The sequence below is a fragment of the Apis laboriosa genome, unplaced genomic scaffold, assembly GCF_014066325.1.
Source record: "Apis laboriosa isolate Shangri-la unplaced genomic scaffold, ASM1406632v1 scaffold91_cov154, whole genome shotgun sequence".
Classification (NCBI taxonomy): Eukaryota; Metazoa; Arthropoda; class Insecta; order Hymenoptera; family Apidae; genus Apis; species Apis laboriosa.
The window spans coordinates 647,638-674,937 of NW_025224773.1; the positions used below are offsets into that span (position 1 = coordinate 647,638).

The 27,300-nt window shown below is 35.1% G+C and overlaps 1 protein-coding gene and 1 long non-coding RNA gene across 11 annotated transcripts in view; both read right to left on the bottom strand.

Moving 5' to 3' along the window:
* Positions 1 to 27,300, bottom strand: part of LOC122719620 (hemicentin-2) — a 401,244-nt gene that overhangs the window by 246,290 nt on the left and 127,654 nt on the right. The window lies entirely within an intron of this gene.
* Positions 1 to 27,300, bottom strand: part of LOC122719622 — an 87,750-nt gene that overhangs the window by 48,029 nt on the left and 12,421 nt on the right. For both annotated transcript variants that reach the window (XR_006347663.1, XR_006347661.1), the window contains exon 4: positions 5,201 to 5,264. This is a non-coding gene — a long non-coding RNA (uncharacterized LOC122719622). The remainder of the gene's footprint in view (positions 1 to 5,200; positions 5,265 to 27,300) is intronic.

Below are 27,300 nucleotides of genomic sequence, written 5' to 3' on the forward strand. Positions count from 1 at the left end.
AAGTACTAGAACGAACCATCGAGACATTGCTCTCTTGTTACTTATGTAAAAACTCTCTCTCTATTAATATCAATATTATCGATTCCACCTATCGTATAAATATCGTTCAATTTCCACGATCGTTCACGACGAATTTAATTCAAATTAATAAATATCTAAAGAAACTCGATCCCACCTCTATCCATAATACACCCTCGAGGACGAGAGCGAGGGGATCTCGTGGTCGATATCGCAAAAATTGCTATAGCGAGAGAGAGATAGATAGATAGATAGAAAGAAAAAAAGAGAAAAGAAAAATCGAATTTTCGTGGTCGGTATTTCGCGTGTGTTACGTCATTCCATTTGGAAATTAGGGAAATGGCAGCGCTCCGCGAGAAGCCTCGAATATGCAGATACGAATTAGTGGTCCTGGTGCTATTTTCACATCTGCGAAATGCAGATGCAGCGTCAGAGAGGAGGCGTTGGCTCCGCTCCAAATCTTCGCTCGGCTCGGCTCGCACACGCTTGCACACGCTTGCGCGCAACTCTCGAGCGAGTCGCGTGTTGTTTTCGCGTGGCGTCCAAAAGGGTAACCCGAAACGAGCCCCTATTCCTCGTTTCGAAAAAGAGGTTTGGAGAGCCCTTTAACGCCGTTGGATCTCTCGCTCTCTGTGATCTCTGAAAGATCCACCACGTGCCATAGGCTCCCACTCTTTTGCTCCCTTTTCTCGTTCTCCTACTCTCGCCTCTTTGGATTCTTGCTCGTCGCTTTTGCATTCTGCTCCAGGTGAGAAGGGATAGAGTTTTACGGTTGGGTAGAATGGTATACGCGGAATTCGCTAGCAGGAATACACGCGTTAACCGGAGCTCGCGTGTAATCGTATTTACGTATCCCCTTTGGGGAAAATATCGTCTGCAAAAGTGTCTGTTGTTTCAGATAAATATTAAGCATATAGATTTATGCGTAGCGTTTATGCAAGTTGTTTTTTTTTTAAGAAAAGGGAAGGTAGTTACGAGGGGGTGATGTTTAAAGAATAATAACTTTAGAAGTGGAGATATCGTGGAAATTAATTGGGCAAGTGTATAATAATTAATGTATTTCAAATTTCAGAATTAATCTTGAGATACGGTGATAATCAATGAATTATTCCAAATAATTCAGTAAATAATTTTTGAAAATGTATTTTGTATCTTACGTTAAATAAAATAATTGTGTAATAATTGTGTAAGAGAAGAAAAAAAATAGCATGAGGTGTTGAGAGTTATTGATCAAAGGCGTCTGTGAATTTAAAAAATTGCACAAAAATTGTATGAATCGTGATGTAAAAAAAAAAAAAAAAAAAAAAAAATCGAGAAAAATCGTATTTAGGTGAGACATTTGATGTTCCAAGATAATTTTTTTTCACGAATTGTTTTAATTGAAAATAAAACTTTATAGCTTTTATGATCAAAGATATTAATTTTGAAAAGCAAAAGAAAATATTTAACATTCTACTGAATTATTTCGTATGACCCATTTTATATTTCTTGAACGCTCCGTTTCTGTCGCTATAAATTTGAATTTACAAATATAAATTGTGATTATCGTAAAATGAAAGGTTTCGTTCTACAGAAATTGTCAAATGATCACATCAAATACATTGTACCTTTTGGCACACGAAAACTATTATTTCTCTATTTCTAAGAAGATAATGTGATCATTTCTAAAAACTACTACGTTCTTAAAAATCTTAAAAAAATTCAATTATTTTGAAAAATGATTTTTCAAATTAATACTTTACCCATATAGAATGCAAACTGTATAAAATAACAAAATTTTTAATCAATTAAAAAGTTAATATCTTTTTTAATGATATATTTATTTAATGCTTTATTCATATTGTTCAATGACCAGCTTTTTCCAAATTTTTTGGCACGAGTCACGACATATTTATCGCATGAATTAAAGTATTTGGCACGAGAATACCGTATAATTACGGTATTATTTTACACGAATTGGCACATTTGAGTAGAAATCCGAAATAAATATAAATTCATTAAATATCTATAAAAAGCGTAAATACTAAAATTCAATGCCATTTACGTTAAATTTAATGCGTATCATCCTTCTTTTTTTTTACCTTCCATTAAATAATAGTAATAAAAATATTTCTAAAAAATTTTCAGAAAAAGAAATTATCTTTATATTTAAAATATATATTATAAGTAACTTTTGAAAATCTATTCAATAATTTTCAAAATCAATCTCCGTGTCCCGCACACCTTATCAAAATTACATATCAAAAAAGCATCGTACGATCAACGCGATATACTTTTTATCTCGCGAAAAGCTTTTTCTCAATTAATTTCACGAACGCGTGGAAAAGAGTTGGATGTAAAATAAAACTCTCGACACAAAACGTTCGAGCGCAATAATATTCGAGATGCACCCCTTATCCAACGTGGATTGACGTTGATCCCTTAACGTTGATGCACCCCGTTTTACGTTTACACATCGCCTGTATCCGACAATGTTTTAAAAACGTTTCCCAAGGATTTTAAAAGGGAATCAACATCAAAATTCGTTTCTCGACGAAGCGTTGAAATATTAAAATCGAGCCGATCTTCGAAAATTCGACACTCGATATTTTCGAATCGTATGAAACGGAACGTTGATTATGCAACAACGTTATAGTTGAAATTATTCGAGTAATAATATTGATGGTTCGAAGCATTAGTATTTAAATATTCCTTGTGTGTTATTATCGAAACACGGCTGCATATCCCGAAATAAAATAAATAATTTGCATTGTAAATCTTGTTATCAAATATATTTATATATAATAATTTTTCGATTGTTTCGTTGTCCCTGCTAATTGCTGCTGGGTCGAGGTTTCGCGTGAAAATTAAAATCAAGTATTTCCGAAATTAAAATGTGGAGATTGAAAATTGTTTCGTTTCTTTTTTTTTTTTTTATTAATGACAACTCAGAATATCAGATATTTTATTATCGAAATATTAATATCAATATTTCATACAGTAAAAATTATTTTTACTGGCTGTTTGCAGTGATTAGAGTTTAAATTCATATTAAAATCAAAATTCCATCTTGCTTTAACCCCTATCTCAAGTCTTTCTTTTTATTTTCTCAATTGAGAATAGCGACGATACACGAGACAAATATACCACAAAAAATTATTCATGATTCGTCAGATATTAATTCCTTCAAATTCGTGAAACGACACTTTATATCGATTTAAAAAATAATATATATTAAGAACCCTACCCCTCCATTATTTTTTCCATTAAAATATAAAATAATCGGTGGAAAAAAATAATTCAAACTCAAATCGCATCTTCCATTAGCGTTTAAAAGCGCTTTTCGGCCACTGTTGTTCACGCGTCTACGTGTCTGTGTTTGCTTTTGCTCCATTACTGCGTATCAGAACCGATATACCCGCGAGAAATAATCAAAGAGTTTATTTATATCGCCCAACGATGACGGCAGCTACCTTTTCGAGGAACCATTGCATCCAACGATCCAGATGCAATTTACGAGAAGAATATTTGTATCCTACGCTTCATATTCTTTCTAATCGTCGTAATCTCATTTTATGATTCAATGTATATGCAAGATCTGCTAGTGAAATCTCCTCCAGTTTCAATTCGACGACTATTAGCCCACAATTATCAATAGATTTTCATGCAAATACGCATCTCATACAAAATACATTCTGAATAAAAATTTCTGAATCTTATGATTGATTATTGTCTATGTATAATTTATGATTTACTTTGCACGTATCTAGAGAATATCAATGATTATTTTAAATTACCCAGTATATTTCAACGCGCTGATCACGATTTAAATATCACAAATACTAAAACTACAAGAATACAAAGATACACGAAAATCATCCCCATAGACTTGTAAATATTTCAAAGCAATTTATTATAATTTTATAATCTTCGATTTAAAACTAGCAGAAGAAGGTAAAAACTATATAATTTCTTTGTCGTTGCATCAACTCCCTTCCTCTTAACCCCTCTTCGATTAAATTCCTCAGAACGAGCAACCACGAAATTAAGGGTTGTTGAGCGGTTCGGGGTTAATCGAACAGCGGTTGCATATCGTTCGAGGTGGAATTACAAGAGACGATGCCCGGCTTAGGGGTAGACGTCGTAACCTCGCCTCGACGTCAGAGGCTGAGGTCTCCGGCCGACGATATCCCAGGCAAATCCAACTAATAAATACACGAGTGTATGTGGCTCTCTTCAGCGGAATCGGGGCTGGCGTCGTTATGCCCGATTCTTTTGGGACCCCGCTTACGACTTTCTGCCAAATATCCCCTGATTATGCCTGTCGTTCGACTACGTCCCCAACGAAAAGAAGAAAAAATCACGTGTTCCAATAAGAAAGAATAAGTCGCGATTAAACTGAAGAATAAACTGCGAGGATGCGAGTTGAATTTCTCGAGAAGAGAAATTTCAGATTTCTCAGAAGTTTTGTAAAGATATTTGGTTGGATGTCTTTGATTTTTTGTTCGATGGAAATTTGAAGAAGAAGTTTAGGAATCGAAGATTCGAAAGGATGAAAGTTTGAAGAGAGATTCATAAAATTTGAAAAAATATAATTGATGTAATTAAAAGAGTGACCAATGAGTTGATTAACTCCAATGAATCAAGAATTGAAATTATATTTAAATGATTCTAAAATATTGTAGCCTATCTCGAAAGAAAAAAAATATTAACACCGAAAATAGAGGAGGTTAAAACTGATGTAACCAATGGCGAAGCATTTTGACTAACGCTATCAGATCAAGAGCAAGCAAGGTTGCCCTGCATTTTCTCGACAAGCAGATTTGTTTCGAATCGATAATGCTAATCGGTTATGCTCCTCCGATATTTCTAACGCAAACACGATTTTGCGTAAGTAGAGAGGGATGTGAACGCACAAGCGTTGTATAAATACATATTTATACAATGTTGATAACCTGAACCCGATCTATCGTGTCTCGAATATAATATGTAACGTGATTAATTTACGTATACATATATAAAATAATTGGAACACGCATTGAAACTTTTAAGATAATAAATAATTTCCAGCATAAGAATCGAGTTATATCGAATGTAATAATTTTAATAATAAATTCTTGTTTATTTTAATTATATATTATTAAATGAAATATATTATTAAATTTATTAAATTCGAGTAATAAGATTCGATGAATTCACTTACCATTTACTAGGTGGAGTATCAAGCGTGGAACGTAGCTAAGGTATCAATTGTAAAAGCCTCTTACCTGTAATATATGGAATACTAAATATTAAAATATAATTTCGTGAATAGATTGGAGATTATAAAATTAAAATATAAATATGATTAACTGTTTAATCTCGTATTCGAAAAATTGCAAATAAAGTGAGAAAAATATTTAGACGATAAAAATAATGAAAATTACAATGATGGAATAGAAAATTGGTAATAAAAGTGTTACAGAAAAATAGGTGAGATGATGAATGTTAAATTATTTATAAAAATATAAAGTATTAAAAATAATTATACATTTCTCATTTCTTGAATGCTCACAGATAATTAAATCGTATATATCGCTTTTGATATCCTTGAATTATTTCACGATACTTGATAATATATTTATTTATGAAATGATCTACTTTGAATAATATCTGCCTCTGTAAAATATTCATATTCGTAATAACGTTCAACGAGGTCGAGTTTATGATTTGGGTCGTGACCCAAGTGCCAGCTTTTATACCGTGTTATAAATTAGATGACATGCAAATAAACACTGATTTTAATATTTATTCCGCACAAGAATTATTCCCAATAAGAAAAATAGAAACATTAAGCGAGGAATTTATGTCACAATGAAAATATCAAACATCTTTAACAAGACTTTAATTGTCTTCGTTCACAAAATTTTATCCAATATATATGTATATATATATATCTTTATTTTATCTCTATTGAATATCACACAACTTATTTTACAAACAAGAGAAATCATTTGAGATATATATATATATACACAATATATTCGAAATTACATATGAACCAATTGATAGAACAACTAAAACAGCTACAACTTTCAACGGTTACTAACAAAACACAGTTAACCATTATAACGGTACAACATTCAATTACTGAAACATTTAATAACCAGCCTCCAAAACCTATTTAGTTATTTCTGCATATACGATCCATTTCAAATATTGCTCGAAATCCAACAATAATATACTCGTTCCAAAATAAATAATATTATTCTAAGCAAATATATAATATACATACATCCCCTATTTCAATCTACAACCAACTTTTGTTTAACATTTCACAAGAAATAAATCAATAATGTACAATAATAATAATTTCATTCAAATAAAAAAAAAAAAAAACCACAAATTTTAATAATCGTCGCAAGGACAAGATACAAAGTTCATACATCCACGAAAAATCTCTTCGACCAGCTAGATGGCCGCAAAATGTTCGCAATAACCCAATAGACCAGGTGATTATCGTTCTACAATTGGGACTAGAATTCGTTCCAAGTGTGAAAACGGCGTAGAACGATAATTCCCACCGATTATATTAAACGTTGTTGCCTTCCCCCTTCCTCCCCCCCCCCTCTATTTGCGAGTTGAAGCGTAAACAAGGCGGAGCGAACCGCAGGATTGCGGCAGGATTCTCGATTATATTGACGGATTAGCATAATATACGTCTGCAGTTGGCCCGCCAAGAGATTTAACTTCTCCCCCTCCCCCTCCCCCTCCCCTTCCCCCCTCCCCCGCGTCCCGTGATCCCGGTGCGACTGCCAAATTGCCCTTTATTATCTTAATTTCCCGAGTGAAAAGCGCGAGTGGAAAGTGTAATGGGATGCCGCCAACGTTGCACACAACGTTGGATAAACAAGCCGCTACACGACTTATTTTGGCAAGGGAACGGGGCCACCTCGTTGCGATCCTACCTCGTAAGATTCTACTACGGGGGGAGGGGGAGGGGGGGGGGAGGGGGAATTTATGACCGCTGTTAACAGCGGCAACGCGATATCCCCGGCTGACTTTTTTCCTTGTTTTTTTTCTTCTTCTTCTTCTTCTTTCTTCTTTCTTCTTTCTTCTCTGTTCCAACAAGCTCTTGTCTTGGCCGTGTTGCGTAATTTGGGCAAAAGGACGGGTAAAATGGGAGGAGGAGGGAGGAGGGAGGAGAGAAGTCTGGCAAGCTTGATTTATCGCGTTCTTCAGGATTTATGGTTAAATATTATTTTTTTTGGGTTCGAAGAAGGGGGAGGGGAGGGTGAGGGAAGGAGAAATTCGAGACATACGTATTTTTTTAGTCGAGGAAGCGAGGGTATTGATAAAGGATGGAATTTTTCATGAAAATTTTGTCTCAATGAGTTTAATGCTTAATGATGTAATCGATAAATGGGTTTGTTTAATTAATTGAACGTATATAAATTATTTATGTCTGAGAGAGTAAAAAAAAGGGAAAGGTTCATTGACGTACGAAAAATGTCGCGCATGAAACGTGATACAAGATTTCATGGAATGTAATTTTTGTAAGTGGTCGAAGGTGTTTGTAGATGTAGGCAACGATTTATGAGGAGAAAATGCCTGAGAAGAGGAAGAAGTTCGAATTCGATATATCGTTCGAATTTTTTAACTGCTCGACAATTTCTAGCAAGACTTCTATCCCAGAAAGTAGTTGCAAAATATATCAAAAGGAATTCTATACAAGAAAATCCCTTCTTTCTCGACCAATAAATAAATTTCCACGAAATAATATAATAAAAATTGAGAAATACCTGATGATCCACGTTCAGAGATTAAGAGAAAAGATTTTTAACTTTGAAAAATCTTCAAAGATTGAAGGACACTTTGGTTAATTGAATAAGACATATCGAATAAACTAACATTCAAGAGAGCTACTTTCTTGAAATTTCTTATTTTTATATTTGCAGATAATAACATGCGCAATTAAAACTCTTTGCCCGTTTTAAAAATCGTATTGAAATCGTAGAAGGGAATCAGCTTCGAACAAGAGAGTTAATTACTCTTGAAAATTGCTTCTAATCTAAAACCGAATAATCTTTCGCGGACAGAATTAAATTCGCAAAAAAAAAAAAAAAAAGAAAAAAAGTTGGCAAATCAGGATAAAGGGAGCAACGAGAAATCCGGCTACGACACGAAGAAAAATGATATTTGGACACGACCTCTTTTTCTCCAAGGATGAAACATGATTTTCAATCTGCAAAAGTGGCTCTCTATTTCTACGAAATGGCAAACTCACGCCCTTCTTCATACCAGTCAGGGATATTAGCCTAAAAGGGGTCGAGGCCCTTTATGGAACAGATGCCTTCGCGACACAACTAGTGGACGAATTAGTTTCCAAAATGGCGAGGTGTCGGATAGCAAATTGTGGAATTAATTCTCATCTTCGTTTTTTTTTCAATTTATTTTCAAATTGTGATAAGAAAAAAAAGGGAGGGGAATAGAATGAAAAGAATGATGGTTAAATTTGAAATAAATTTTCCATCATTGCTATAAATGTAAAAATCAATAGCATTGTTCACAAAGAATAGAATTTATTGCAATTGTTATTCATTTTTCCACGCTTCGATGATTTTCTTTTATAAAATTTTAATATGCCTCGTGTATAGAATTTCATCTTCTTATGGAATTTCCATTTCTTTATTCCTTTATTTCCAAGAGCATTCGAACTTTCAACGCCATTTAAATGTCATCGATTCATCCGTATTTACCTTATTTTATAAAAGAACAACGATTAACAACGATCATCATACATTTCTGAAACTATTAAAATTGCGCGAATTTTTTAACGAGAAGAATTTTTAAAATCCTGAACAACCATTTGTGAAAAATTTTATCTCACCCTACGATTCTGAGACTATTATATATTATATATTATTATATTCTCGATTATTTAAATACAGATTACGACAATTCTTCAAAGCAAACGACTAAAGATTTAGACCGATTTAAGAAACTGCCTGTTTAGCCGTTTCCAGGGCATTAATCTATGGTGGAGGGCGAGCGAAATATACTCTGACTTGCTTTGCTCGACGCAACGACCCTTTTCCGCAATAATCGCTCTATTATACGCATCCATTGTTGGCTGAATTGTAAAGCAACTCCATTCCTGCCGGAATAAAACAATATGAATCGCAAAAGACGATGCTCCTGTGGATATAACTCGGGCATAAGCGTTCTAATGTAGCGTAATTTGATTATGACAATGCGACCGCTTAGTAGCTTCTTGTAAAATTACTTCTTGTGAAAGTAAATGTAGAAATATTGCCAAGCCTCGCTTAAACATAAGATAGAAGGAAATTCTTTTTGATCGTGGAAGATCGATATACCCTCCCTTTTATAATATATTAAATAAACAGAATGTTTAAATTATATATATATATATAGTATAATTAAAATATAAAAATGACAGAAATAGATATAGAATTGTCAGAATTATAAATAATTATAAATTTGAAAATTATACTTCACGATTCAAATTAAGCAAAAAAATTTCAAATCTTCAAATTTAATATATACGCAATATTACCATTCCAATCTTTATTCACTCTTGCCACCAAGGTCCGAATATTTTCTCGCTCGAAAAGCGAAAACGACGAAGCGATCGGATTTAACGAACCGAGCCCTGTCGCGACAAAATCGAGGGCGTTCATTCGATTGAACAACAATCAAGGAATCATTACATTGCCCAGGAGGAACGGCTTGAATTCACTGACTCCGCCGTATCGATCTTCCTCGCGGAACGATTTAACGTTTCCTCGAACCATAACTGTTACATTATATATTATGAGACTTCCCTGGGCTTGGGGAAAGGCAAAAACCGGCACCAAGCTCGAGTATTGATTCCCGAATACAAATGGCACTTTCAGGAACACGCTTCTGATCGGCCATCTCGTACAAATCGCACGAATAAGAAGGTTAACTGGCTCGATCTATACGATTCGTAATATTCTTAGCCGGAATGGAAAAGCGATCGGAGAATTGGAGAGAGAGAGAAAGAGAGAGGCAATGCGAAAGTGTTTGCACTTGGAGCAGCGATTGCACTTTTCGTTTCTTTACCTTAGCTACTCGTCATTCTTTGGCAAAGGGAAGAAGTCTCTGCGAGAAATGGCCCCACCTTCTGGCCCGATTTAATTCTGACCGATCACGTTGCCTTCGGTCATTCCTCTTCGAACTCGAGGGACGATTCCTCTGTTTCTCGACCGGTTTTCGTTCAGATTAAACGGGATTTGGGGTGGAAACGCGATGGCGAGAATAAGTGAGATCGTCGAGATTGTTCGATGATTGAAATTGAGAAAATTTTGAGGGGTTGAAACGATATATATATATATATGGCAGAAGAGGAGATTCTTTTATACTTTTAAGTAAGAAAGAAAAATGGAGGTTTTTAATAGCAATGGAGGGGAATCGATTAAATATAAGAAAGAATTTAATAAGGTGTTGTGATGTTCACGATGATGTTGAATTTTGAAACACGATTTTATTATAAAACTTATGTATTTATTAGTTGCAATTAATAATTCGAATCATAGGCAAAGCGTGATTTCTTCGAGAATAAGTATTATCGAGAAATCTTTAAGAATTGATTATGTCATTAAGCCTTAATTTGAATATAATGATTATTATTATATAGGACGCTTTTTCCTCGATTTAATCACTGTTCTATTTCAGTAATATGCATTTTGCATTATTTCGCAACATTTTGAATATATCCGTGCCGAGAACTTTGTTTAACATTGTAGAAAGCTCTTGAATCTCGATGGACGAACTTGACGTACCAAACTCCGTGAATTTGATGGTCGAATTATCTCTACAAAACCCATAGGATTTCAAATTCTGATTATACAAATATACCTCCAAAATTATCCCACTATTATAATTTACATATGTTATCGTTAAGAAATAAAACAGACAAAAATCTAATCAATTAAAAAAAAATCTAGAAATTTTCTATTCACCCTATATTACAGTTTCGAATATAAAAATTCCATAGAAACTTAGAGGATTTCTCTTCTGTTTTTATTTATCATTCGCATAAATCCGTCCATCGAGTTATAAAATTTATCAATTCTTCCATCAAGAGTTTAAAAACCTCCAAGTTTTTAATGGGCGGAAATCAAATCATGAGAACTCGTAACTCTTCGAGAAACTCACGCTACGTTGCAATTTATTTCTCTATTTTTTCTTGCATACAAATAATATATCGAATTCCCAGACTATTAATAATATTCACGAAATTAAATTCAACTATTATACTCTCGGTAATAAATCAAGCCTTTAAGACACTCGCTATCTCCTTATCCAAGAATTCTATGTTGTACTCGTACACCTGACACTTTACGAGCACGCTGCGCAGTCTTCATCCTTTTCCTGGATGCGGAATTATTCTAGGTAAAATGTAATCAGGCGAAGGATTTGTCGTGTACGCGTTGCATAAGTAGTATACTTATCTTATCAGATTCTTATTGCACACGTGTACTTGTGATTACCTGTGATTAAATCATTTGCTTGAACTTTTTAAGATTCTCGTCGCAAAAATATCGATCACTTTTTATATTCTACATATTGTATTAATCTTTTGGGAAAAAAATCAATGTTAATTCAGTATTTTAATTTCAGTATTTTATTCTATTATATTATCGTCTAATTTTTCCAAGCTTCGTCATCATTCCAAAATTTAAACATTTTTAAAGTTTAATGAGAATCGTTTAATGTCGAGGAAGAAGAATTTCGTCTATCAATTCACCACTCACTTCTTGGAACTCCTTCCTAATTTTCCTCTAATAAAAACAAGAACTCGAGGACACGAATCGGTTTAAAATAATTAATTATCTGTAACGCGTCGAAATTATATTCAAGGTTTGTAAAATAAAGAAAATAGATAGAAATCGTTAGTTCAGCAATCTAAATTAATATCCAAGCTTGAAGAAAGTCTCGACGACATCAGGGAATCACGAACGTTTTGTTTTATTTCTACAGAGTTCAAGTTTAAAATATGGTTAGGCACGAGATCAATTGTCGAGAGATAGGGGAGAAGGGAGGGTGTAGCGTACAACAGCAAAGGGTTAATGTCTCGTTATCATACACGTCGTCGGGATACACGGAAGTATTAAAACTTCTTTATAAGAGACATTATAAGTGATACGATTAATTACCGGTGTCTAATGTACGATTAATTATTCGTATCTGATACGAGAAGGCTCGATTCTCCTGACTTTGATTAATGAAACGTGAAACATGTTCATTTATAACTTGCTTTAATAGTTCAATTAAATATATGTTAATATATATATATACATATAAAAGTATTAAAGAATCTAGATAGATCGAGAAGGGGGAAAAAATTAATACTATTGCGCGCGAAGGAATAAAGGAATTTCAGCTCGTGGAAAGGAAGGGTTGGTATCGTTATCAGGCATCACAATGCAAGCAGTAGGAAGCATTAAAACTCCCTTTAGAGTGATAAAATCGACCATTATTGTTGGCCTTTGCATTCGTTCTCCCGAATATCGATCTGATAGGGGAAATGAATTCTTACGTTCGGATGGGAGTTGGTAACGTGCAATTTACACTGGAATTAAAGAAAGCTATAACTCAAAGGATCCAAGGAACTCGTTTTCATCATCACTTTTCTTATAGAGTTTTATATTATCGAGTCTCTCTCTCTCTTTCTTTCAAGTTTGCCTATTTCATCGAATCCTCGCGTGACCGCCACTTTATCTTTATTGAACCTCTTTTCGATCTACGATGAAAGGGTGTGGCAAAAATTAGGAAATGCCTCGATAAAATTCGATATTAATTCAAAAATATAATTCCTAATTTTAATTTTATATTTTGTCTCTTAATAATTCTCTTAAGAATTATTAGAAACGAGAAACCTCCCTTAGAAAGATTTCCAAATTTCTTTAATTGATCGTTACAAATTTAAAATTAAAGAAACATTTCAATACGCGAACAACATTTTTCTTCCGATTTTCTTATCCCTATTCGAGCCAAACACCATCTAAGAAAAACTAAATTTCAATCTGGATAAAGTAATTAAAAGCCCGGACAATTAATCCAGTTATACCTTGCCAGTGTTCCGAGCGAACCGTGGTCAAACTTCCAGAACAATTTCAAGCTTCAAAACGCATTTCCGCCAACGCGTCAAGCACAATCCACCGCAATAAACCGTGCACCGTTTCCAAGTTACGCCAACTTCAACCCCCTCTCCTGGAGGGGGTTTATTTCATAAACGATCCAAGGCGAGCCGGGTCAGGGTTGCGATCCGTTACTCTTTTTATTTATAAACGTGGCGGAATGTTTCCTGGGAAACATGCTCGACGAGGGACACGCAATGATGTAATCGGCGTAATCGTGGATATTAAAATCGCGACGTGTTTGTCGGCCGATGACGTAGTACAGCGCCGGTGGCCCAATGCCAATTCCTTCCTCCACCACGAAAATAGGTGGAGGTCGTAGACCAGAGACGATCGCTTGCCAGCCGGTGTCATGAAACAGTACAAGTGACCGATCGATGATGCGTGATCTCGAACGTGCATTTGGTCTGGTGAGCTTCTTTTCGCGAGGAGGTGTCTCTTTAGGGATTAAAGAGTATCTTTCGAATGCTTGTCGAAGCGATGATTTCTTTCCAAGAATATCAATCAGAATTATATGGAAATTGTGGTAAGTCGAAAATGAAAGACGATTCTTTGAGTATCCTTGGCTATCTCGTTGAATCGAGAATAATTATATCACACTATTCGAGATTTTATATATATTTTTTCCGAATAATTCGTAATACAAGAGATCCAGCCGAACTCTTTCTATCTGATGGTAAATGTGGGACTACCCAAATTCTCGAATAATTTTTCTTCACTCTGATGAACGCATTCGAGTATTATTGTGCCTCTCTGGCCATGTTTCACGGATTCTCGTCACCGGGATCCCCTGTTATCAATATTCATCTGAAAAAGCCTTCGACTACGGATGAAACGCAGCCGGCTACGTCTGCTGCATCCTTTAATTGTAACTGATAGGGTCGCATTAAACAGACGAAAACGCGGTGGATCCGGGTAAATGAAAATTAATGAAGGCCCGGAATACGGTTTCGATAACGATACATTTTTCCGTATCGAAGTTTCTTGGAAGGAAAGGAGAGAGAATGGATTGATATCAGGGGTTTGTACGTGGGATATATATGATAATACGAGATGAGTTTTTGATTTTGTGATAAAAATATCGAGGGAATGAATACAGGATTCGCGGATAGAATTGATGGCGTCTTATGTAAAATTCATGCCACGATTTTTTGCCAGGATGGATGTCGTTAAGCTCGCGAACAAAGAGTCGACCACTTTTCAGCCAAGGATCTTTGGATTATTCTTGTAACGTATTACGAAAAGTATGCCCAAGTTTTCCTAATTTTTATTTTCGTCGCAAATTTTCAACATTCATTCTTTCCACAATTATTCCGTTAATTTTTTTTTTCCTCGAAAACTTGGAATTGAATAATAAACTTCAACTTCGTTTAATCGTTTGACGCTTCGTTTCGCGATATAAGAATAAGAAAGCTTCCGTTTCCTTCCTCTTCTCGAGAGATATTTCATCGACGTCGTTCGATTCGTTTAATAACAAACGATAAAGAAAATTACCTTTTAATTTTCGCTATTATTATTATTATTCCACGTTTTGATACATTCGATATTTTAATTTACTCGTATGGTAAAATTTGTAACGCGACGATTTACAACGAACGACGAGCGCGGATAAATATTTATCGTGCGCGGATCGGGGGGAGGGGAGGTAGTTTTATATTAAAACTGTCTCTGCGAGATTGCGGGGGATTTAAAATCTGGCCGGCCGTCACCATTTCGAAATACCGCGTCGCGAGGGTGAAATTTTTACGAAATTCATGCCGGCGCGATGTTCGAACGAACGGTTAATAATTTTAATCGGGGGGCAAAAGGGGAGAACCTTCGTGTAAAATGCAATAAGTTCTGCAAGAACGGTTCGAATTCGCCTGAAAAATGAGTAAGTCGAATCGCGTACGATGAAAATGAAACTGGTGAAATACAACTTTTTCTTGTTTCAATTATTATTGTCCCCTAAATATAAATGAAACAAAAAAGAAAAGGAGAAGATCAATGATCAAATGTCAACGCAACGCGATTTCCAATCGCCTGATGATTTTCGTGTAATATTATTTCGAAATGGTGTTAAATTTATTTTATTAAAAGGAGTTCCTTTTTTCTTATTTTATTCGCAACGAATCGTTTCGAACGAGGGTTGAATCATCCCCTCCCCTCTCTCTTCCGTTTTGCACCTGCAAAATTACTTTCCAACTGGATTTCATCGAGGATGAGATCCCGGCGGGAAATCAACGCATAAAAGCTACTTTATTAACTTTGTATCCAAAAATATTTCTGATCCGTCCCGCCGTAGAAAACGGAGGAATGGGAAATGTTAAAAGAGTCAACACGGTGGATATTGAAAATTTAAACAACAAGTAGCGGCGATTGAACGAAGAAATGTTATTAAAGCTTTTTTGCTGGTCGGAAATTCAGGTCGAGTTGCGGTATGTGGACAAGTTATAAAAAATAAATTGTATCTTCCAGGTAAATGGGAATTGTGGGAATAACAGTGGAAGTAACCTCCCCATAGATAACTTTGTAATTAATAAAAATTGTTATATGTTTGATTTTACGAAATTTTTATAGTCTTAAGGAAAGAATATATACATCTTTATATCTCGTGGATCTAACGAACAAATAGTCTCTCGTTTGACTATTCTATTTCTATAATAATAAAAATTGTTGGAGAAATTATTTACAATAACGAGACTCTAATTTTAATCCTCATTCGAACCCTCATCCTTACGATTAAGAATCACGAATAATCGGTCACGTTTGCAATGCAATTTCTGTCAACTAAGGAATCCGATTAATCATAATTCTATCAGGGGACAATCAATTTCATCACACCCTGCTACGGGACAATCAAAGTTGCACGAGTTGGGGAGCAATCCTATCCACCAATACGCCATTTCTCGTGTATCAACACATGTATCATCACTCGGTATTCGCGTATCACAACGGCTAAGACGAAATTGGGCATCTCCTTAAGCTTCAAATCTTAGCTTGGACAAACACTGATCTGACGGAACACCCTCTGACACTTTGATCCATCCAGTGACGCGTTTATATAGATGACGTTTCTTCCGAATAAGCTAATAAACTGATTATCTTAGAAGAATGAACAGACAAGGCGAATCTAAAACAGGAATAAAGAGAAAATATAGAGAAAGGCAAGTTTTAATGGATCATTTGTTATAAATACGATTTTAATATGAATTATTTTCTAATTCTGAAAATGATAAAATAATTGTACTGTCACGCTCGAATTAAAAGAGAATTCTATTTTGATAACGTGACGATAAAAACAATGCTCGATCTTGGCAAGAAGCGTGCCAATTAAAGTTAAAGTTTCGTTCCATCACGATTGTTTCTCAACAACAAACTCCGTATTCCTCGATTTACTTATCGTTGCCTCGTGTAATAACACGGCACACCCGGAATGCTGATAGGTATCGAAATTCGAACTCGCGAAGATTAGTTTCGGAATTGGAAATTCTGCATAGCGTTTCTGGGCCAGCGAAAAGATGTGCGGCGTCCAACAGTCGGAATCCAGATGCAACGAGAATTCGTGACGAAGAATTTAAACGACGCCTTCTCCTTCGTTAACCTTTCACGCCGAATGGGAAAGGGACTTTTTCCCATCTCTACCGTTTTCGTTCGATTGAGAGCTCGAAAGAAGAATTGGAACGACGAAGGATCAACCGTTGGGTGTACACGAGGGGAGGGTAAAAAGTTGACAGTTGTTTGAAACCGTTCGAGTCACCCGAAATGGATCTGGAAGTCGATGGAACGATTAAAAATGAAAATTCTTGATTTAGAAAGGGGATAACAATTTGATAATGATTTGAATAATGGACGATAAGAGCATTGGAGCGAGGTATTTTTTCAGATCACTGTAAAATCATCGACGTGGTCATAAATTTATTACACTCGACTTATTTTTTCCAGACTCTTCCTGAGGATGTTTGCACGAACATCTTGGATAAATACTGAAGCTTATCCAAGAAAAATAAACAATTATTGTACAATTACTATAACAATTCGTAAATTTTACAACTCGTACGAATCACCTGTCGTATATTATAACTCGAGCAAATCAAGCGAAAGAACGAAAAATTGGAACAATATTATTGAATCCGTTCTTTCCAATTAAATCCGGATCATTGCGTGATCGTTCAATCTTTGCAGCTTCGAAATCATCAACGCTATCAATTTTTCAATTATCTCGTCAAAATCATTGCAACGTCCTGGAGAAGGGGAGGCGCTCCATCCGAGGGACTATTTATGGAGCCCGTATTGTCGAAGATGGCGAGAGTGGCGTGAAATGAAGCGACACTTTGATTGAACATCTCGCAATGTCACGCGCATTCGGCACGCGTCCTTTATACGAGGACGTCCGTTGTCATTGGGGCCAATGGATATTCATGGGAAGTCAGACACGATGCCTGTCTGATATGCAATCGATATCGCGTATCTTATGGGTTTATTCTCTCGCGGAACAGCAATGCGTAATCGCCTGCTTATTAATTTATTATTCTTGCTCGCGTATATATCGAAGAATAAATCCTTTTCTATCCTCATATTTAAAAGAAAAATCGAAAATACCTTCGTCTTTGTTGAAAAATTTAATCACAAGTTTTGTTTAAATCATGGAATTCAATCTGGAAAGCATTCTTGAAATTTTACAACAATATACTTAACCTTTTAAGTATAAACTGTGTGGTTTATAAATCACATGTTAATTTTGATGAAAACATATTATTGTCTCGGAATAAATATTTTGAATAATTGCGGCGATGAACATATTCTAAGAGTATTATGATTTGATTTTAATAAAATGTTTTTCTTCTTTTTCAGCATTTAGAGCAATAGGCTGTGTTAAAAGTACAAGGATTAAAGGATCAATACTCGTGAAAATTTCTTTCTAATATTTGATTTACATTTCAAGAAATCACCTCTCCGTTCCTTTTTCTTTTTTTTTAATGATATTTATATTTATATTTCCAAAATTTCTGTTATACGACACTTCAATTTTCATTGATTTTTATCCCACGAGGTGTCCAATCTCTACAATGAAAATATTGTAAATACTTTTCTAAAAATCCTCGAGAAGAAATTTACACGCACAAGTTTCGATATATACCCGTTAAACGGAATTCAATAACCGGGAATATGCATTTTACATCTGACCATTAATTAATTCACGGCAAATTGTTCCTTGAGAGGAAGAGCGGAGGAAACAATAATTGCTATTCCGATAACAATTATCGGAGGCAAACAGCGGCAACGATGAAAATGCTCGAATCTTACGAATGGAACTTGTAACCCGTAATCATCGGATCGAAATCGATTCGCCACTGGATGAGGCGGGGAATCGAGGCAATTCCAAGTTCTTAAATAAATATAACCACTCCCCCCTCAGAGAGAACAACAAAAATCGGACCAAGTTTCTTTGCAAATGGTTAATCTCGATCTCTACAAACTTCGATTTTCATTGGCCAAGAGGTCTATCATCTCTTTTCGATTTATAAATTGAGAACGAAACGATTATCCTCTGGTATCATCAACTATGAATCGTATATATATATATATAGAACTAATGCAATTAATTTTAACGACGAATATTATATTTTCAATATGTTCAATCATGTTCAATATTTATACATGTTTTCTTTCTAATTATATTATATATATTATTCGTGCAAAATGTACGTCACAATAGGTGCAATAGATTTTATAAAATTTCGGCGAATTTCTTTTAAATTAGGGGATATCGTGATGTGAACACGAGAGGTGTGTTGCCTTTGAAACGTCAAAGGGAATTCGAAGTGTCGTTTATAACAGCTTATTTGGAGTGGAAGAATAGATTAAAAAAAAAAAAGAAAAAAGAAAGGAAGAAAGAAAGATTGAAATTTAAGCTCGAAGAGCTGTTGAATTTTTCGTTATATATAGGAAATAGGTTATCACGTTCGACGCGGCGTAAAGCGCGAGATTTCCATCGAAATTTTCAAAGTAGGTTGCAAAGTTGCACTGCGATATTTGATATTGAAGTGTGTCGGAAGAGTGTTATCAATTTATTATTTTTTCAATTTAGTTTCGAATCGAACGATACATTCTCTCTCTCTCTCTCTCTCTCTCTCTCTCTATTGATGGAATATTTCGCTTTTAATAAATATCGCAAATCATGCATCAAACGAATCTGAGATTTCGATTCTTTCAATAAGATTCTTATTGTGCTTTGTTTCTCGCCAAACAACGATAGATCAGTTTGTTTCTAAGTTTTTGAAATGAGCCCTATCTGTATTTCGGTTATTCAGCCAAAAGACAACCAGTTTTTGCATCTCTCGACATTTCATAATTTTGTGTAATTTAAAAAGTCAATTTTAAAGTTTTTCGCGTATCCGTAATCCTATATTTCTATTTTTCTTTCTATAGTTTATCGATTAATGATTACAGATTTGACAAGTTTGTAATTTACACATTTCTAACTTCTTTTTCGAAGGATAATAATTGTAATTGTAAATATTTATCAATTACTATAATATTTTAAAAAATTTTAAAATCTCTACTATTTATTTTACCAATAGACTTCCAATGCTCATTCATTTGTGCAAAAGTTGTACAAAAATCTACAAAGTGTATGCAAAATATAATTTGCATTATGATATCTGAATAATAAATCAAATATCTTTATATTTGACCTCCATCCCCATAAAAATTGATTTTACTTGAAAGTATAAACTTAAAAATTGTGATCTATTAAAATTCTTTTCTCCTCTATCGTCTTATCCTTCCCCTAGACATCTTCTCAAACTTCACCCAACCCCTCTTCAAACCAAGAACAATACCGAATACAACTTAAATTACACCCTTTAAAGAGGGAAAAAATATTCTTTCCAGCAACGAATTTTTTATCCCAAACAATTTGGCACGAGGAGGGTACAACGAGAGATAAAACAACCGAGGGATTGTATTACCCTTTAAACGTGTTCAAACGCAACCATTTACCATTTACCAAATGACCACGGCAGACACCGTTTCACCGCTGTCCATTAAACGAGAAACCTTGCCTAATATGAGAATCTTCGAGGCGGGCGAACAGACCAGGTCCTCGTTCGTCTTGGAATCACCTCGCCTCGACGTCCAGGTCTAAACCATCCTCCGTGCAAACTCTGGAATTGCGCCATCACGGGGGCAATTCGAGAGGAAGATCTGCTGCCGAATCGAAGCCGGAACGCTTCGATCAGCCAGCGGAATTTCCACGAAACGTTTGCCGTAAGAAGATTTTCCATGGATCTAACGATGGCCGGGGTTTTACGCCGTAGGAAAATGGGGCTTTAAATCGAACGACATCCGATTCCTGGGCAAGATCAAGTTAGATGTGCGTCTCTTCGAAAATGTAAGACAGAGGGATCAGTTTTAATTAGTCGAAGTATTATAGAAATATTTGTTATTTAGAAAATTTCCATTCTTTAGAGGAAAGCGTTAAAGGAATTAATTTATATCGAAATTAAAAACTCTCCTTTTATTCAAAATATACGAAAAATAATGAAACGCATCTAAGGTGTATACAGTTCCTTCCATTCCAATTTCACCTATTCTATTCCATGATAATTTGGAATATTGAAAGAATACTCGTGGAAAGCCGCGAGAAAGAGCGTCAAAGAGACAAAGTATCGGGAGGGCAAGAAAACATAGCTCGCAGGAAAATGGCCGTTCGTGCGGAAATCGCAATCAGTTGAATCACCGGGTCGCATATCTCATAATCAAACTGGTATCGCCAATTTAAGCGATCAAGCATATGATTGGGCGCGCTCCAATCACGATCACCTGTCATACACGATGGGGAACGAGTAAACAGAGAGAAATGTCCCGAGTTGTTCGTAGTTAATCACAATGGCGCGGCCCGTGTTTCCCAATGCGATTAACCGATAAAGCACGGCTAGAAACAAAAAGAACACAATTTGGCGGGACGGTTGACGAGCAGAGTTTCGAACGAGACTCGTGATCCATCGATCCGGCTGGAATGCAACCGTTTGTTGCATCAGTGTTTCGAGGGCGTAACGATTTTTCGTAAGGGTGGAGAGTTGACGATCTGTCGTTTCTCGTTGCAACTGTTGTTGCTTTGATGTGAAAATGTGAATTATTGGAAAATTAGTGGAAATTTTCGAGTTTTTAATGGAGTTAATGGAGTAGGGTGTAAGGAATCTTATAATCTTGTAACAGGGTATTTGGTTATATTCTCTGCTCTGATGCTTTTCTTCGTTAAAATTTCGTTATTCGAATTATTCAATGTATGGAGCATTTAATATGTAATAGTTTTTAAGATTTAATAAAGGAAGGATTAAGGGAAAATTTTCACATTTTCTTTCGGATCTTTTTTAAAATTTTAAGGAAAGTGGATTAAGTATTTAGTACGTTTTTATGAAAAATTCTTGCTTGAAGGAGAGAGCGGAAATTTTTGGCAAATACTTTCGTTACCTTTATAACTTGAAAATAAAGTAAAATAGTATAACGGGAAAAAGAGAAATTAAAAGACGGGCGTGAAAAGAAACAAGCTTTCAACAAGCAAATATTTTTTCAACACACGGAATAATTTAAAAGATATTCTGTTGGAATATTAAATTATACTGTCCTTCTTAATTAAAATGTTCTATCTAGTCCTTTGAACATACGTGTGAAACTGTAATTTTTATCACTTTTGAGAAATTCAAAAAAGAATAAACTGAATCTAATTTTAGATTAAAAAAATAACTTTGGAACTTTTTAAACTTTTCTCAAAAGTAGAATTTAAAATATTTTAATGCGTCAAGTTTTATGCGCATGCACTTGAAAATTGTGATTTAATGTGTTTTCTTTTTTTTTACAGTTATATCAATTCAGAAACTGATTAAACTGATTACTTGGATGATAGAAATAGTGAAAGAAAAATCACAATGTTGCAATATTGTTAAAAAAGTGAATGAGTGCATAAAAATATACGCTCGATCGATTTTATCAAAAGGAAGCACAGAATCGATTTTCTCAAAAACGAAGCCTCCTAAAATTATCGTTCCACATTTTCGATTTATTTTTGCACTCCATATATTCATTTTTGATAAATCAGCTTTATCTATCTCCAACGCAAATTCAAATTGCTTGCAACTTAACGAATAACCCTCGATCGACGTTTTAACAAACCAATTCTCTCGATCTTTGGAATCGATTTTTCAAAAATGTGCCACGCATCTTATTAACGCGTTTTCTATATTTAAAAATAAAAAAGAAAAAAACTTTTTTTCGCTAACATTCGATGCAATTCATCGTAAGGAGAAATAAATCCTTTATTTATCGCGAAAACGGAAAATTTAACGGAGCCTTTAACAACGTTTAAACGACCGGTTTGCCTCTTTCTGCACGCGCAAGTCTTTTTTTTTTCTTCACGCGCGTAAAAAAGAAGCTTGGAAGAAAAAAGAATCCAGAAGCTTTTAATCCGTTCGCCGCAGAGAGACGCAGCAAGAAAATTGTTTTACCTTTTCTCCCCCTCCCCCCCCCCCTCCCCCCAAACAGAACGAAGGCTCCTCGTCTACGTACTAATTATCCTGTGCCGAGCAAAAAGGGAAGGTAACAAGCTCAAAGGTGGAAAAGGCAAACCGCACGGTGGACCCTTTGAGAACGCACTAGAAAATTATTGCCCCGGGAAACGGCGGGGGTGGGAATAAGGGAAAAAGACTCGAAGCACCGTAACAAGTGCTTGTATTGAACTGCAAGCGACCGTGACGTGAAGTGGCGTGAATATTGTATTTGCCTTTCAAGACCAAAGAATTAGAACGTTATTAAACGTTATAAACATTCTTCTTGAGATATTAACACCACGTTATTGGCTCCTTCACGGGACGAGGATTTAATATTGGAAGGGTGTATTTGTTAATTCGAATGAAAAGACGTTCCTGTATTTAGGTTAAGTTTGATGTACGATTCTGATGAAAAATTGTTATTTTTATTAATTGGTAAGATATACTTGCAAGAGTTGAAATCATCTTTACGAAGATATTCTTTCAAATTTTATTATTTTAATCGAACGGTTGCCTGTTTTGTAGTTTTATCGTTGAAATTGTTTCATTTCTCAATTTAATAAGAATTGTTATTTTCATTAATGGTAAGATACTTTTTTAGTAGTTTTTGCAAATATTGGTGTTGACATTGTTTTGAAAATAATGATTTTCTTTTTTTCTTATTTTGTTTATCGAAATTATCTCGCGAATGAAAGTACCTATTGGATTAAATTCTTTCTCTTGCTTTCGTAGTTTCGCACGATATAATATTGAAATTTAATAGAGCATTGTCCAGGATTAAAAATATTCGTTAATCGTAAGACCATATTTTCTTTATATTTTCCCGGTTAACTCGGTAGAAAATATTAAATTCTGTTGCATACTTCGAATAACAAGAATTTAGAATTTATAATAAGCATCGGGGAAGCAATGCTTATTAACCTTTAAAACGATTATAGACGCCCAGGGCGAAACGTTTATATCCAGTGATCGAGAATAACTGTAGCCAATAACTATAATCGCTCGTTCATTAGAGCAATTCCTCGTAAATTAATTTGCTTTCGATACATTGCAGGTAGCAACTATGTTGATGAAACATTCTACGAATTATTCTCTGATTATTTCCCTTTTGAAAATATTAAAATATAAGAGATTTTAAAATATTATTAAGATATTTACAAATACAACTATCTGACGTAACGAGATTCTCAATAAATATCTACAACTAAACACTATATCCATATCTATAAAACCATGATTTCTTTTCTTTCATATTATATTTATATTTATTTAAAATAATTAATCCTGAACAAACGATCAATTGAACAAATGTACAATTCAAGATAATGAGTAATAGAAAAAAATAAAATTCCACTTTAAACAATCTCGATTAAAAGAAAGTTTTCTCGTAATGCAAAATCACAGAACATGAAATATAGCGATCCAAACATCGCGTAATCAACATTGCACGAAGTATGAGACCTCACGAACACCATAAATCCTACATCACCAGACCAATTCACTCTATACGATTTATCCTATAACCGGCTCGGTTCGCTCTAAGATCATCACGATGCATCGAACACAGAGGGTCCGTTATCGATCAGCCCATGGATGAATTTCTGGACCGTAAGACCTCGAACACACCGCAAATCCTATATCACGAGTCCGGTCAGGTGCTGGCGTAGATCGCAGCCTGATGATACTGGACTCATGATGCCCGCTAGCTCTACGGTCCAAGGTTCGATGCTGGTCTTATAATGACGTTCCGTGTTTCTCGAGCCTGAGATGGTTTTGAGTTAATCCTATAATATCGAGGGTAAATGAAATCTCGATGATTGAACACGATCATTCGTGACATTTCGAGCTGGTGCAAATTCGAGATTTTTAATGAAATTTTTGAAATTTCTTCTTCGAAGAATCGAATGTTCCTTTAATATTTTTGAGATAGATCTTAAATCTATTTATTGTATTTCTGTATGTATATCGAGATATATCGAAATAGAGCAATATTATTTATATTACGAAACTTTGATATATAAATTATAACAAACGAAAGAGAATAAGAAATATTTACCTCGTGTACTATTTCGAAAAATCCTCCAACCTTCGAAACATCCTCATAATCCAATTTCCAAATTAACTATTTCGATCCTGAAAAGAATAATAAAACACACAGTCTCCTCGAAATCTCCCCTAAATATTTCCAATTTTCCAGAAAAACGAATGGAGAAGCGTCCACGCAACATTCTCGAAGAAAGTGAACTCGAAGAGAAATAAATAATCCTCCGTCCCAGACTTCGAAAATAAATAATTACAGGCAAAAAGTTTCTCAAACCTTAAACTCACACTTTACGAGCAAAGTTGGAACGATCCTGGAACACGTCGAACCTGCCTCTTACTTCCCTGGAAGTTTAGTCTATTACGCGTCCAATATCTGCAATTCAATCCCCTTCCAACGATACCGCACTCTCTGTTCTCTCGGTTGCACGCCGCGCGTAGGTAACTGGAAATCGTTTCTGTCTGCGTTACGACGCCCCATGTCACGGAACCGTCATCTGCCGGGTCGGGTACCCCGTATCGGCTGACTTATGCAAATCCGCACGCGAGTATGCTTTTCCCCGTTTCGTGGATACGGTTTGCAAGCTGATCGAGCGCCAACCCCACGTACCGGGCATAAATTTTCGTTCCGTGCCGTTGGATTTATGAATCTGCATGGGGCTCGAAGGCGAGCCCTCGAAATAATGACGTCCGCCGTATCTCGACATTAATAAGCAACCAATCGATGGCCCTCCAAAAGATGCGCTCGGATATTTCTCGGACGACGATTCGATTTTGATTCACCCTTTCTCCGTATCGTCCGTTGAAACGCGAATGCAAAATTTGTTTTTTCGTTGCAGAGGAGGGAAAAAAAGAGTAATTTTTGGAATGCGATATTAAAGTGAATAGATTGATTTCAAAAATTCGATTATTTCTTTATAAATGAATCAGATATAATTTTAAAATGTTAGGGTTCAAATTTAAAATTCGTTGGCAAATAACGTTCCATTCGTTTTTAAAGTTAAAAGTTAAAAGGTCCATTGAATAAAAATTTTAAAAAGTGTAATAATAGGAAGGAAATGAAGGTTAAGATCGAAAGTGTAAATTATTTACAAATGCAATTTCCCTTAACCGGAGAAATAAGAAATAAGGGATGAAGTTTCAAGCTGAATATAAGACTCACTCGATCATGGGTAAACACCGACAAAAGCGAAATATCACGGCATAAAAGTCTCAGTGATCGAATCGAACCGGCTGCCCCGAGCACGTCGTAAATCGAGTCATCGAAGTCGACGAGAACGAGCGTGTCACTTCGCCCTCGCGCCGGTTATTACATCCTTTTCGACCCTGCGCGTGTGTCTGCGGATCGACAGTGGATCGAAACGGAAGTGAACACCGACATCCATCCATTACTCCTTTCTTCCCCTTTAAATCTTAAATTCTTACAAACAAAAGATCACGTTTCTTTACAGATTTCACTAGAATGTTCAAATTTCATGATCCCACGAACTATCCAACTAATATCATTTCACTCGAGTTATATAATATTATGGTATCGAGATAATAATAATCTATCTACAAACATTCATACGAATTTTCTCAAAGACTTTTGCCGATTTTCTCGAGGTCTCGAGTTCCAAACTGGAGCGAATTAGAGCGAGACGTGAAAGAATATTCGTGGAATGATTTTCCACAGTAATCGGACAGCTGGTGTGAAATTGATACGCGGATCGATCCGAGTTTCGGAATTTCGCGCGTGAGTTGTATCGAAACGCGGAGGACGACCCGTAAACAGTGTGCGAAAACCATCGGGCTCGTTAAGGACGCGCACGTCGGGCGACGATAAACGTCGATCACCGGATCGACGCCCATTTCAAAATGGAAACAATGAACACGAATTGTTCGTGCACGCGTTGTTGTCGGGTTTTTCTTTTTTCTTTTTTTTTTTTTTTTTTTGTTAATCCCCCCTGCTTCCATCAAACGCTCGCCAACTTCGTTTTAATTTATGTCCCGCGTGCACGAAACGTGCACCATTAACGAGATATTACGGCGATGATATTTAGCAGTTTACACACGTGAGACGATGTTTTTGTACGTTTTTGCGATGATCTAATTGCGAGATGTGCAAATGTAAGCAATCAATTTTTCCCTTTTTCATTTATCTCTGATTATTTTAAGATTTGGTGAAAGTCAATGATCACGATATCTTTTAGAAAAAGATTCGAATATATTTAAAAATGAACTTTTTTTAATACCTTAGAATTTGATGCATTTGATTCAATTGTAAGTCAAATTCCATATTATTATCAATTAATCATTAATTTATATTATAAGCATATTTATCAAAAATTGTTTTCATCATATACAATCATATACATCATATCCTTTAGAAATAATTCATGATCTAATAATACTGTATTCTTTTAATAATTTAGAACGTGTATTTGATTCAATTGTAATTCCATATTATTAATTATCAATTAATCAATGATTTATATCAGATCTTCAATCTAATTCTAGTTCAAAACTATATTAGAAATAATCCATGATTTAAAATCTCTCTCGCGAATCCTATAATATCACCAATC